This window comes from Salvelinus namaycush, chromosome 1 (genome assembly GCF_016432855.1).
Source record: "Salvelinus namaycush isolate Seneca chromosome 1, SaNama_1.0, whole genome shotgun sequence".
Classification (NCBI taxonomy): domain Eukaryota; kingdom Metazoa; phylum Chordata; class Actinopteri; order Salmoniformes; family Salmonidae; genus Salvelinus; species Salvelinus namaycush.
The window spans coordinates 69972262-69986238 of record NC_052307.1 but is presented as its reverse complement, the minus strand read 5'-3'; positions in this window follow the sequence as shown (position 1 = coordinate 69986238).

The following is a 13977-nucleotide window of genomic DNA, read 5'->3' as shown; positions in this document are numbered from 1 at the left end:
TTGTCTTTGTGGAAGGTTCTCTCATCTCCACAGAGGAACTCTGGAGCTCTGTCAGAGTGACCATTGGGTTCTTGGTCACCTCCCTGACCAAGGCCCTTCTCCCCCGATTGCTCCGTTTGGCTGGACGGCCAGCTCTTGGAAGAGACTTCTTCCATATAATGATGGAGACCACTGTGTTCTTGGGGACATTCAATGCTGCAAAAATGTTTTTGTAACCTTCCCCAGATCTGTGCCTTGACACAATCCTGTCTTGGAGCTCTACGGACAATTCCTTCGACCTCATGGCTTGGTTTTTGCTCTGACTTGCTGTCAAACGTTATATAGACAGGTGTGTGCCTTTCCAATCAATTGAATTTATCTCAGGTGGACTCCCAAGTTGTAGAAACATAAAGGGTGATCAATGGAAACAGGATGCACCTGAGCTCAATTTCGAGTCTCGTAGCAAAGGGTCTGAATACTTATGTAAATAAGGTATTTGTTTTATTTTTTTGTAAATTAGCAAAAATTTCTAAAACAAAAATTTTGCTTTGATAATATGGGGTATTGTGTGTCGATTCTTTTTAAACATCCATTTTAGAATAAGGCTGACTTAAGAAAATGTGGGAAAAGTAATTTCCGAATGCACTGTCTGCGCACTAGATAATCACTGTTTCCCAACCTCGGTCCTCGAGGATCCCCAACAGTACACAGGTTTGTTGTTGCCCTTGACAACTCATTGAGGGCTTGATGGGAATGGGGGATACCTAGTCAGTTGTACAACAATGCATTCAACTGAAATGTGTCTTCTGCATTTAACCCAACCCTTCTGAATCAGAGAGGTGCGGGGGGCTGCCATAATCGACATCCACGTCTTCGGCACCTGGGGAACAGTGAGTTAACTGCCTTGCTCAGGGGCAGAATGGCAGATGTTTACATTGTCAGCTCGGGGACTCAATCCACCAACCTTTCGGTTACTGGCCCAAAGCTCTAACCACTAGGCTACCTGCCTGATGATTAGTTGAATCAGGTGTGCTTGTCCAGGGTTACAATAAAAATGGTTACTGTTGGGGGTACTCGAGGACCAGGGTTGGGAAACACAGAGATGATCCACTGGCTGTAATTACATTTATACACAGTAGGAATGTTTAATTTTAGCTACAATTACTATTTTAGCAAATATGTTAGACAACATTGGTCGTTTTTAGATGGTTAAAAAATATTGTCCTGGGAAAGTACAGTTTGGACCTAAATGCAGTATATATCTGCTAATCTGTGAATTTGATTTGACACTTAGGAAACAAGTCAGGGAACACTGAATGACTTATCTGTGCCGTCACAATCTGTAATCATATCTTCTCACTGCAAGTACTTCAACAAAACTGTATCCACTCATCCAAATTGTAGTTTCTACAGCTATTCAAATCCATGCAATAAAACCCACAGTACAATAATTGAAACTCCTGGTGAATGTCCTAAGGTATATTGCTGCACCCCTAACAGGAAGGAAGCGGTAGCAGAAGGTAAGTAGTACCTCCATTAGTAGGAACATTTGCAAAACCACTTGGGGAATAGACAAAAAAAATGTACTTAAACCAATAAATGTAAAGACAATCATGCAAGCAACACCAATCTGGGGTGACACGTGGGCTGCGTTTATACAGGCAGCATAATTCTGATAGTTTGTGCACTAATCTAATCGTCATTGAAAAATATATTGATGTGATTTTTCAAAAGACCAATGAGTGGAAAAAATAAACTGGGCTGCATGTATAAACACAGCACATGTTGTTTGAATGTTAAATGACGAGAGAGGCATTGATGCGAGTAACCAGTCTTGTTCAGTACATTACAATACATCCGGAAATCTCAAACACACCGGTAAAACACTGGGGTTGCAGTAATTAACATTTACCAACAGATGGCATCACTGTGCCATCTTACACCCATAACACATGTGTCTTCCCTGACAGGTGTTGCTTGCTTTATCTAGTCAGTGGTTTAAGTATATTTTTTATTTTATTGGAGAAGTGTTCACGCAGCACAGAAGACAAAAGTGCAATGCTGCTATGTAGACTGGCAGTAGATGTCCCTCGCTGCCATGATGAGCTGTATTTCACACAGTGAGACGCATTTGATTGATATTCCCCCAGTTGTTACATAATTGTGCAACTCATAAGCGCCTAACAATCAGTTGATCCATGAGAGGGGAATGGCTGGGGCAGAACAAGTATAACTATCTTGTTCGCTCTTCATGTGGGAGTGAGTATACCGTAGCTACTTGATGAACATCTTTTCCGCATTCAAAAGCAAGCCCTCAAGAGCGCGCGCATTATGCGCACGGGGACCCAGAGAACATTTCGCTCGCAGTGGAATTACAATTTAACTTGCAGAGTGGACAAGAGAAGAATTCGTCCACCACGAAGTCGTCTCTAGAATACGTTCATTCTATATTTAGAGACTACCGGTATACGTTTTCCTACAAACAGGTAAGACGCATTCTTAATTTGGGTTTGCCCAAGTGTTAATACGATGTAAACTACTGAGAGGAATGTTCTCTTTGTGGTAGGCTACCCCAGTGTAAAAAAGTTGTCACATTTTCTGAGCATACATTTAGGTGGCGCATTTCAAATTATATTTTTGTATGTTTATCTGCGTTACAATGTTGGTTTTAATGTGGCCTACAAATCCCACCACATATCGCAGGCTCACCTTCGCTTTACGTAAGTACTAAGTAGAGAGGTAGTACATTGTGGGAGGCAACCAGTCGTTCTAGTGCAGGGCTGCCCAATTCCGGCCCTAATGAGCCTAAACATTCTGGTTTTCATCCTCATAATCAGCGACTCATTCAGATCTGAGACACCAGGTGAGTGTAATTAACTACCAGGTAGAAACAAAAAACAGAAGTGTTTCGGCCCTCCAGGACCGGAATTGGACAGCCCTGGTCTGAGGAGCAGAGACTAGTGAAAGCGCATCCCTTTTGAAGACGGTTGAATCAACTTACCCATGTCCTCTTTTTAATTGGGGACCTACCTTTTGTATTGTAGAGCATTATAAAACATATTTGCTCAAGTACACATCTAATAATCTTTTCAACCCAAAATCAGTTTTTGATTTGCCAAATGGTAGCCTTTATTATTATAGGCATATTTATCAAAATATAGGGGACCAGATTTGTAGTGTCTGACTACATGTCCATCTAAAAACGATCCCATTAATATGGAAATAATAAAGGCTGTTTTTATAAATATGCAGCAGTATCTCTTTTAAGAATGGGTTTTCAAGGGTTTTCCCCCTAATATTTACCCTTTCAGCTCATCAGGTTTCTTTTGCTTCTCAGTGGCCTGCCCATGGGAGATAAGCAGGATGAATCTTCCCCTTATTCCCTACAAAAACAGGGAATCTGAAAGCCTGCAGTGTGTTTCGTCACATAATAATACCATATTATGTTACAATTAGAAATAGTGAGTGGTGTGCATTTATTTGCCCATATGGCCCCCAAAATCTGAGAGTATTACTGTATTTGACTCATAAGATGTTTAAATTGTTGGAAGACTGAAAAAGAACATCTGAGGTTCTCCCTCTTAGTAGGCTACCAAGCAGTGTAATCATGAGATTGAGCAAGGTTTATTTTTATGGAAAAGAGCCTAGCTTAAAAAAGATTCAAATTACTGGGGGTGTAAGTAGGGCATTCCCTAACCCAAGTTTCTAGACCGAGTATGTATCTCAGACTAGTAGTAGAACACTATCCTACCGTACGACGCAATTACCGACATGTGCCTGTTTGGCAATGCTTTGGTCGGATAGTTCTGATTCGGAATGCACCGTTTGCATCGGCGAACGGTGCCAGGAACTAATTAAATTCGGTAAACAATAAGCAGTGCTGACATGTTATCTTTTTTCCATGTAATTCAATTGGAAAAAAACAATCATGGCTAGACATGAAGGTGGATTTAAACAGGCTTTTGCAAGTTACAGTGAACATGACATAAGACGGCAATATCTTGTCTCATCCTTTGCCGCACAGCTGGGTGTAACAACTTGCACTGCAGACTGTAGTGCCTTCAACTTGGGTCAGAATGGGGCATTGGCACAACCCCAACAGAACCATCCTCAATCCGGATAATTTCCCTTGTGTGGTGAATTGCATATAATATAAAACTGCTTGTAGACTACTAAGCTAGGTATTGATGCCATTTCAATGTCTCTTATGTCAAACAGCTTCGTCTGCGCTAGCAAAGAAGAACCATCTGCATATAGATGTCACCAGTGCATACATTGGAGTTTGTATATGCTATGTGTATCATTTGGCTGATTACATCACTAACCCATTGTCATTTTGACTCAGTGGAGAAATGTATGCACCTGCCAGTGCCAGCACTAAATACATACAGACAGACACATTGAGGCAGGGGCCTGCTGCTCATGGATCAGTGAGTCAGTGTTTAGTGTCCTCGTAGTAGAGCAGTCAGATCAGTCTAAACAGTGAGAAGTGTTTTAACGTTTTCCATTGATGTAATTATCTATTGTGTTCTCTCCGTAATGTGTTGTCTACTGCTCTGAGGTAGTTATGGAACGGCTGGTACTTTGATAGATTTTACAGTTTGACGAGTTGGGACGGAGCAGAGCAGGCCTCAGTACATGCACTGAGGAACAAGTCTACACTGGCTGGACGGATGCCAGGTTCTCCATCCTCATTGAGAGTTTTGTGTTGAATCTCTAATCATTGTTTTGCCTGAGTTGTTTTTCCTACATCATGGGGTGTTTGTCCTGTATGGCTGTCTGTCTGACCCTGTTTGTCTGTGTGCCGGACCATATTGCAGGCAAGTATTCTGATTTGTCAGCCATTATTAACTTCCCTGAAATCCTTAACTTTTAGGGTCCTGATTTTAAAGGGTAATAAATATATTAAACCGTTTAGCTGTTGAATCCACTGGATCGGAGGAAGAAATACATCCAACTGGGTCATGGAACCTACAGTATGGGTGAAGAAGACACGATGAGGAACATGCTGTATGCAGCGCCATGTTGAATTCAACATCTTTCCATTGGTGGTAAAGACAGTACAGACAGTGAAGATATACAGGCAGTTACAACAGGAAGTGAAAGTGTCTGTTTGCAGGTTCTCTTGAGAACGGGGGTCACCACAATCTGTCAGAGCCACCCCCGCGTAGTGGAACATGTGTACACACTCTCTCACTCTCCCTTACTAGCTCTCCTGTGTGGAATAATAGTGCAGCTCCTCCAACTCCTGGAACCCCTGAGAGTTTCAAATGCTCCATTTGCTTTAGTGCTCCCTCTGCTTACGTACATCATTGTTTCACAGAGAGTTTACTTTGTGTTTCAATTGAGAAAATAATGAAAGTTCAGCCTCCGAGCAGATACTGGCATGATGATGATTTGGCCGGCCCCAGCCTGATCCTCTCTCTTATCGCTTTTGGGTGGGGTCCAGACATATCTACCTCTCCCTAGTGATAAAGACTTCCTTCCTGTATCTCCTGGGGAAGAATTTGTGCCCCCCTACCAACGCCCCCTAGCTGGAGCACTGTTTACGCAAACAGTCAGACTGAGACACACACACAATTGATTGTGAGGTCTCTTGTCCTCCATCTCAATATGTCCATCTCCTTCGATTGCCCCCCCCCCCCCCTCTCTTGGTTGACATGAGGAGGCTTCAGTGTGGCCAGTGTGCTAATCCCTGGGAACACACAATGAGGACTAATCTGACTCATTAACTCTGACTGCAGGGCCTCCAGCCAAGGCCTTCCACTAATCCTGCTGCACCACAGCCCTCACCCCAATCACCCACCCATCATGATCATACTGTGCGCATGCAACACAGACTGGCAGAATGTTATGCACTCTCAGTGAGATATGAAAATTGACTAAAAACAATGGGTTTATTCGTTCAAAACAAAGTTTCTAGGTGAGTAATGACATTTATGTAGCAGACGTATTGTTGTTTTGGTAGAGGATTTATTCCTCCATGTTATGTCTGGTTGTAAAAAATGATTTAGGAGGGGGTTGGATGTAGGCTATAACTTGTGCATTTAGCTTTCCATTGCTGTTGAATGCTCTAACGCAGAACGTGTTTGATCTATTGGCAAGTCGTGTTCTCCATACCTGTTCCCTTCAACATAGCTGTGAGGTCAAAGGAGCATTGGGTGGACATGACCTTTTGGGTGAAGTCCCCCTGTTGTCACTCCCAGGATATCCGCCTCTTTTGTGTTCTGTAAGCGTAGGAAGTTTACCCACTGAAAAAGATGGGCATGAGGATGACATTATTGGGAGCAAGGTTCCTCCGAAGCAGCTAAAGGATAAAAGAGACCATTCTATATGATCATCTACATACTAACCTTAGGCTGTTCTTAACTCCTCTGTTATAAAAGGCCCAACTTGACAATTTACCTTTGTCACAGACATGCACTAATGTAATGTGTTCTGTGGGAGGGTTGACTTTGATATAATGGAAACAATCACATTACCTGTAGGTCACAACACGTCACTGTTGACCTATTGAAGTTCTAGTATCATTATGTACATCAAGTGTTATTTGTTTTATTTAGATTTGAAGGTATGCCCTTTATATACAAATTAGTCCAGCTAACATTAATACTGTATATTATGAAAACATTTTGGTAATTTTACCAGACACTCTTATCCAGAGAAACTTACAGTAAGTAGTTAGTACATACATTTTTTGTACTGGTCCCCTGTGGGAATCAAACCCACAACCCTGGCTTTGCAAGCGCAATGCTTTACCAACTGAGCCACATTTGCAAACATTTGTATCATTACTGGCATATTGTGAGCTGGCACACTGACTAGGATATAGCTCAATGCTCAGCCAGGAGTCAGGACACTACAGACAGTTGGCCGTCTGTCTAACTCAGCCTGCCATTATCACAGCTGTTGTTGCATCAGGACAGACTGAGCCTCTAGTCTGCTACTCTATAGTCTTACTACCTCTATTCCTCAGTCAGTTACTCTACAGTCAATGACACTCTTATTACAGCCCAGAACACCTGCAGTCAGTTCAGACTGCGCTTTGTGTGCTGTACCACTACCTACCCAGCATGTGCATTAGTAGCCAGCCAGGCAGGCAGTCTTCACAACTCATTTAAATGATGATTACCAGACCACTGGATGTGATCATTTTTTAAATTCAACCTTTATTTAACTAGGCAAGTCAGTTAAGAGCAAATTCTTATTTACAATGACGGTCTACAGGGGAACAGTGGGTTAACTGCCTTGTTCAGGGGCAGAACAACAGATTTTTACCTTGTCAGCTCGTGGATTCGATCTAGCAACCATTTCGGTTACTGGCCCAATGCTCTAACCACTAGGCTACCTGCCGCCGCAAACATAGAGATGGGAAACTAGATTGAAGGGTTGACCTCCTTCATCTATTCCCAGTATATGCTTAGGTTGTGCAGTACGGGGGTATGGTAGCTAAGTTTGGTTGTCATTGGCTGTGACTCCAGTAGTCAACTTGGGTAATCGTTGAGTGCACTAATCACCACCACACCAAACCCAAATCAAACAGGCTAATTTCTCCCGTGTCAAATAAAAAGTTGTTGACAACATCTCTTGAGATGTGAACAAAAGAGACCTCAGTACTGACCCTAGGACTAACCTCTGACCAGGTGTTCTGGCTAATTGCCTGGATCCATACGAGAAGTCTGTATATAAGGAGTTGCTGAGTGTTATGTAATGAAGGAATGCCAGGCACCGGCCTTAAGATCTCTGGCTCACTCTGAATGTCATCGCTGTTCTCTCACACGCTGATGGACAAGTCTATGTGAGGGAGCTGTGACTCATTAGTTTACCTCAGGACAGACTTGTCATGTGGTCTTTTTAACTGTCAGAAATGGTTTAACTTTCATAGTCTGTCAATAATATCGAGTTAGATTTCGTCAAAATGCCATCGGCTGTACTGAACTAAAATATAAACGCAACATGTAAAGTGCTGGTCCCATGTTTCATGAGCTGAAATAAAAGATCCCAGAAATGTTCCATATGCACAAAAGCTTATTTTTTATTTTGTGCAAACATTTGTTTTACATACCTGTTAGTGAGCATTTCTCCTTTGCTAGATAATACATACACCTGACCGGTGTGGCATATCAAGAAGCTGATTAAACTGCATGATCATTACACAGGTGCACATTGTGCTGGGGACAATTAAAGGCCACCCTATTTTTGTCATGCAACACAATGCCACAGATGTCTCAAGTTTTGAGAGAGCATGCAATTGGCATGCTGACTGCCGGAATGTCCACCAGAGGTTTCCAGAGAATTTAATGTTAATTTGTCTACGATGGTGTATTTCTGTCTGTAATAAAGCCCTTTTGTGTGAAAAAACTCATTCTGATTAGCTGGGCCTGGCTCCCAAGTGGGTGGGCCTATGCCCACCAATGGCTGTGCCCCTGCCCAGTCATGTGAAATCCATAGATTTGGGCCTAATGAATTTATTTATTCAGTTGACTGATTTCCTTCTATGAACTGTAACTCAGCAAAATCTCTGAAATGGTGTGCGTGTTGCGTTTGTAGTTCGTATACAGTGCCTTCGGAAAGTATTTAAACCCCTTGACCTTTTCCATATTTTAAGTTACAGCCTTATTCTAAAATTGATTAAATAAATAAAAATCCTTAATCTACACAGAATACCCCATAATGACAGTGAAAACAGGTTTTTAGAAATTTTTGCAAATGTATAAAAAAAACAACAGATACCTTATTTACATAAGTATTCAGACCCTTTGCTATGAGACTCGAAATTGAATTCAGGTGCATCCTGTTTCCATTGATCATCCTTGATGTTTCTACAACTCGATTGGAGTCCACTTGTGGTAAATTCAATTGATTGGACATGATTTGGAAAGATACACACCTGTCTATATAAGCTTCCACAGTTGACAGTGAGTGTCAGAGCAAAAACCAAGCCATGAGGTCGTAGGAATTGTCCGTAGAGCGCCGAGACAGGATTGTGTCGGGGCACAGATCTCGGAAAGGGTACCAAAACAATTCTGCAGCATTGAAGGTCCCCAAGAACACTGTGGCCTCCATCATTCTTAAATGGAAGTAGTTTGGAACCACCAAGACTCTTCCTAGAGCTGGCTGCCCGGCCAAACTGAGCAATCGGGGGAGAAGGGCCTTAGTCAGGGAGGTGACCAAGAACCCGATGGTCACTCTGACAGAGCTCTAGAGTTCCTTTGTGGTGATGGGAAAACCTTCCAGAAGGACAACCATCTCTGCAGCACTCCACCAATCAGGCCTTTATGGTAGTGGCAAGATGGAAGCCACTCCTCAGTAAAAGGCACATGACAGCCCGCTTAGAGTTTGCCAAAAGGCACCTAAATACTCTCTGACTATGAGAAACAAGATTCTCTGATCTGATGAAACCAAGATTAAACTCTTTGGCCCGAATGCCAAGCGTCACGTCTGGAGGAAATCTGGCACCATCCCTACGGTGAAGAATGGTGGTGGCAGCATCATGCTGTGGGGATGTTATTCAGCAGCAGGGACTGGGAGAATAGTCAGGATCGAGGGAAAGATGATCGGAGCAAAGTACAGAGAGATCCTTGATGAATACCTGCTCCAGAGTGCTCAGGACCTCAGACTGGGGTGAAGGTTCACCTTCCAACAGAGCAATGACTCTAAGCACACAGCCAAGACAACACAGGAGTGGCTTCGGGACAAGTCTCTGAATGTCCTTGAGTGGCCCAGCCAGAGCCCAGACTTGAACAAGATCAAACATCACTGGAGAGACTTGGAAATAGCTGTGCAGCATGCTTCCCAACCAACCTGACAGAAAAAAATCACAATTCCATTCCCCACCCCCAAGAACCGCCCCCCCAATGCATCAACAACCAAGAGAATGAACTAAAGAGAAAAAAGAAAAAGACAGCAAATAACAATACAAAAAAAATTATTACAAAAATAAATACATTTAGAACAAAGGACATCTAGGACAACTAAAATGATAACAGCAATGCCAACTGTATATGTTTGGGTGCATGTCTGGCACTATTACATGTACAGTTGAAGTCGGAGGTTTACATACACCTTAGACAAATACATTTAAACTCCGTTTTTCACAATTCCTGACATTTAATCCCAGTAAAAATTCCCTGTCTTAGGTCAGTTAGGATCATCACTTTATTTTAAGAATGTGAAATGGCAGAATAATAGTAAAGAATGATTTAGTTATTTAAGCTTTTATTTCTTTCATAACATTCCCAGTGGGTCAGAAGTTTATATACACTCAATTAGTATTTGATAGCATTGCCTTTAAATTGTTAAACTTGGGTCAAACATTGTGGGTAGCCTTCCACAAGCTTCCCACAATAAGTTGGGTGCATTTTGACCCATTCCTCCTGACAGAGCTGGTGTAGCTGAGTCAGGTTTGTAGGCCTCCTTCCTCGCACACGCTTTTTCACACATTTTCTATAGGATTGAGGTCAGGGCTTTGTGATGGCCACAACCAAAAACTTTGTTGTCCTTAAGCCATTTGCCACGACTTTGGAAGTATGCTTGGGGTTATTGTCCATTGGAAGACCCATTTGCGACCAAGCTTTAACTTCCTGACTGATGCCTTGAAATGTTGCTTCAATATATCCACATAATTTTCCTCCCTCATGATGCCATCTATTTTGTGACGTGCACCAGTCCCTCCTGCAGCAAAACACCCCCACAACATGATGCTGCCACCCCCGTGCTTCACGTTTGGGATGGTGTTCTTCGGCTTGCAAGCCTCCCCCTTTTTCCTCCAAACATAACGATGGTCATTATGGCCAAACAGTTCTACTTTTGTTTCATCAGACCAGAGGACATTTCTCCAAAAAGTACGATCTTTGTCCACATGTGCAGTTGCAAACCGTAGTCTGGCTTTTTTATGGCGGTTTTGGAGCAGTGGCTTCTTCCTTGCTGAGCGGCCTTTCAGGTTATGTCGATATAGGACTCGTTTTACTGTGGATATACAGTGGGGAGAACAAGTATTTGATACACTGCCGATTTTGCAGGTTTTCCTATTTACAAAGCATGTAGAGGTCTGTAATTTTTATCATAGGTACACTTCAACTGTGAGAGACGGAATCTAAAACAAAAATCCAGAAAATCACATTGTATGATTTTTAAGTAATTCATTTGCATTTTATTGCATGACATAAGTATTTGATCACCTACCAACCAGTAAGAATTCCGGCTCTCACAGACCTGACCTAAGAAGCCCTCCTGTTCTCCACTCATTACCTGTATTAACTGCACCTGTTTGAACTCGTTAGCTGTATAAAAGACACCTGTCCACACACTCAATCAAACAGACTCCAACCTCTCCACAATGGCCAAGACCAGAGAGCTGTGTAAGGACATCAGGGATAAAATTGTAGACCTGCACAAGGCTGGGATGGGCTACAGGACAATAGGCAAGCAGCTTGGTGAGAAGGCAACAACTGTTGGCGCAATTATTAGAAAATGGAAGAAGTTCAAGATGACGGTCAATCACCCTTGGTCTGGGGCTCCATGCAAGATCTCACCTCATGGGGCATCAATGATCATGAGGAAGGTGAGGGATCAGCCCAGAACTACACGGCAGGACCTGGTCAATGACCTGAAGAGAGCTGGGACCACAGTCTCAAAGAAAACCATTAGTAACACACTATGCCGTCATGGATTAAAATCCTGCAGGGCACGCAAGGTCCCCCTGCTCAAGCCAGCGCATGTCCAGGCCCGTCTGAAGTTTGCCAATGACCATCTGGATGATCCAGAGGAGGAATGGGAGAAGGTCATGTGGTCTGATGAGACAAAAATAGAGCTTTTTGGTCTAAACTCCACTCGCTGTGTTTGGAGGAAGAAGAAGGATGAGTACAATCCCAAGAACACCATCCCAACCGTGAAGCATGGAGGTGGAAACATCATTCTTTGGGGATGCTTTTCTGCAAAGGGGACAGGACGACTGCACCGTATTGAGGGAAGGATGGATGGGGCCATGTATCGCGAGTTCTTGGCCAACAACCTCCTTCCCTCAGTAAGAGCATTGAAGATGGGTGGTGGCTGGGTCTTCCAGCATGACAATGACCCGAAACACACAGCCAGGGCAACTAAGGAGTGGCTCCGTAAGAAGCATCTCAAGGTCCTGGAGTGGCCTAGCCAGTTTCTAGACCTGAACCCAATAGAAAATCTTTGAAGGGAGATGAAAGTCCCTATTGCCCAGCGACAGCCCCGAAACCTGAAGGATCTGGAGAAGGTCTGTATGGAGGAGTAGGCCAAAATCCCTGCTGCAGTGTGTGCAAACCTGGTCAAGAACTACAGGAAACGTATGATCTCTGTAATTGCAAACAAAGGTTTCTGTACCAAATATTAAGTTCTGCTTTTCTGATGTATCAAATAATTATCTCATGCAATAAAATGCAAATTAATTACTTAAAAATCATACAATGTGATTTTCTGGATTTTTGTTTTAGATTCCGTCTCTCACAGTTGAAGTGTACCTATGATAAAAATTACAGACCTCTACATGCTTTGTAAATAGGAAAACCTGCAAAATCGGCAGTGTGTCAAATACTTGTTCTCCCCACTGTAGATACATTTGTACCTGTTTCCTCCAGCATCTTCACAAGGTCCTTTGCTGTTGTTCTGGGATTGATTTGCACTTTTCACACCAAAGTACGTTAATCTCTAGGAGACAGAATGCATCTCCTTCCTGAGCGGTATGGTGGCTGCGTGGTCCCATGGTGTTTATACTTGCGTACTATTGCTTGTATAAATGAACGTGGTACCTTCAGGCGCTTGGAAATTGCTCCCAAGCATGAACCAGACTTGTGGAGGTCTACAATTTCTTTTCTGAGGTCTTGGCTGATTTTCTTTTGATTTTCCCATGATGTCAAGCAAAGATGCACTGAGTTTGAAGGTAGGCCTTGAAATACATCCACAGGTACACCTCCAATTGACTCAAATTATGTCACTTAGCCTATCAGAAGCCATGACATCATTTTCTGGAATTTTCCAAGCTGTTTAAAGGCACAGTCAACTTAGTGTATGTTAACTTCTAACTGGAATTGTGATACAGTGAATTATAAGTGAAATAATCTGTCCGTAAACAATTGTTAGGAAAATTACTTGTCATGCACAAAGTAGTTGTCCTAACCAACTTGCCAAAACTATAGTTTGTTAACAAAAAATTTGTGGAAAAAAACGAGTTTAATGACTCCAACCTAAGTGTATGTAAACTTCTGACTTTAACTGTAAGTAGTAGTGTCCTGTGTGTGGACTTTATGATGAACTGTGTTTCAGGATCGAGATAGGCAGCAGGCACAGATAGGGAACATGGTAGAGTTTGCCATTGCCCTCATTGGCAAGCTGGATGGCATCAACAGACACTCCTTCAACAGTTTTAGGCTGCGTGTGGGTGAGTAAAGCTTGGGCACTGGCCTGGGCATATATGAACTATATTCATTAACTACCCGTAACGTCTGCAATGTGTCTGGTTCTATCCATCTTTATTAGGGTTTCATTGGTTGTTATTCTAGTGCTAAGAGTTTTTCCTGAACACCTGCACCTAACCTGGTCAGGAGAAATTGTGAGCTCTAGTTATAGAACAAAACACTCCTGGCCCTGCGATACTCTGTCTATCTAACCACGTAGGAGGACATTCTTTCTGTCCACAATAGCTAACATTGACTCTCCATGATTCCGCTGGTCTCCCTGTGTGCTGTTGTGACAGTTCTAAGACAGCTTATGGAATTGTGATACAGTGAATTATAAGTTAAAATAGTCTGTTGGGAAACAATTGTTGGAAAAATTACTTGTCATGCACAAAGTAGATGTCCAAACCGACTTGCCAAAACTATAGTTTTTTAACAAGAAATATGTGGAGTGGTTGAAAAACGAGTTTTAATGACTCCAACCTAAGTGTATGTAAATTTCCGACTTCAACTGTATATTATACTGAAAAAATTAAGTAATAAATAATTTTGTCTTAGTTAGAAATAAATTGTCCTC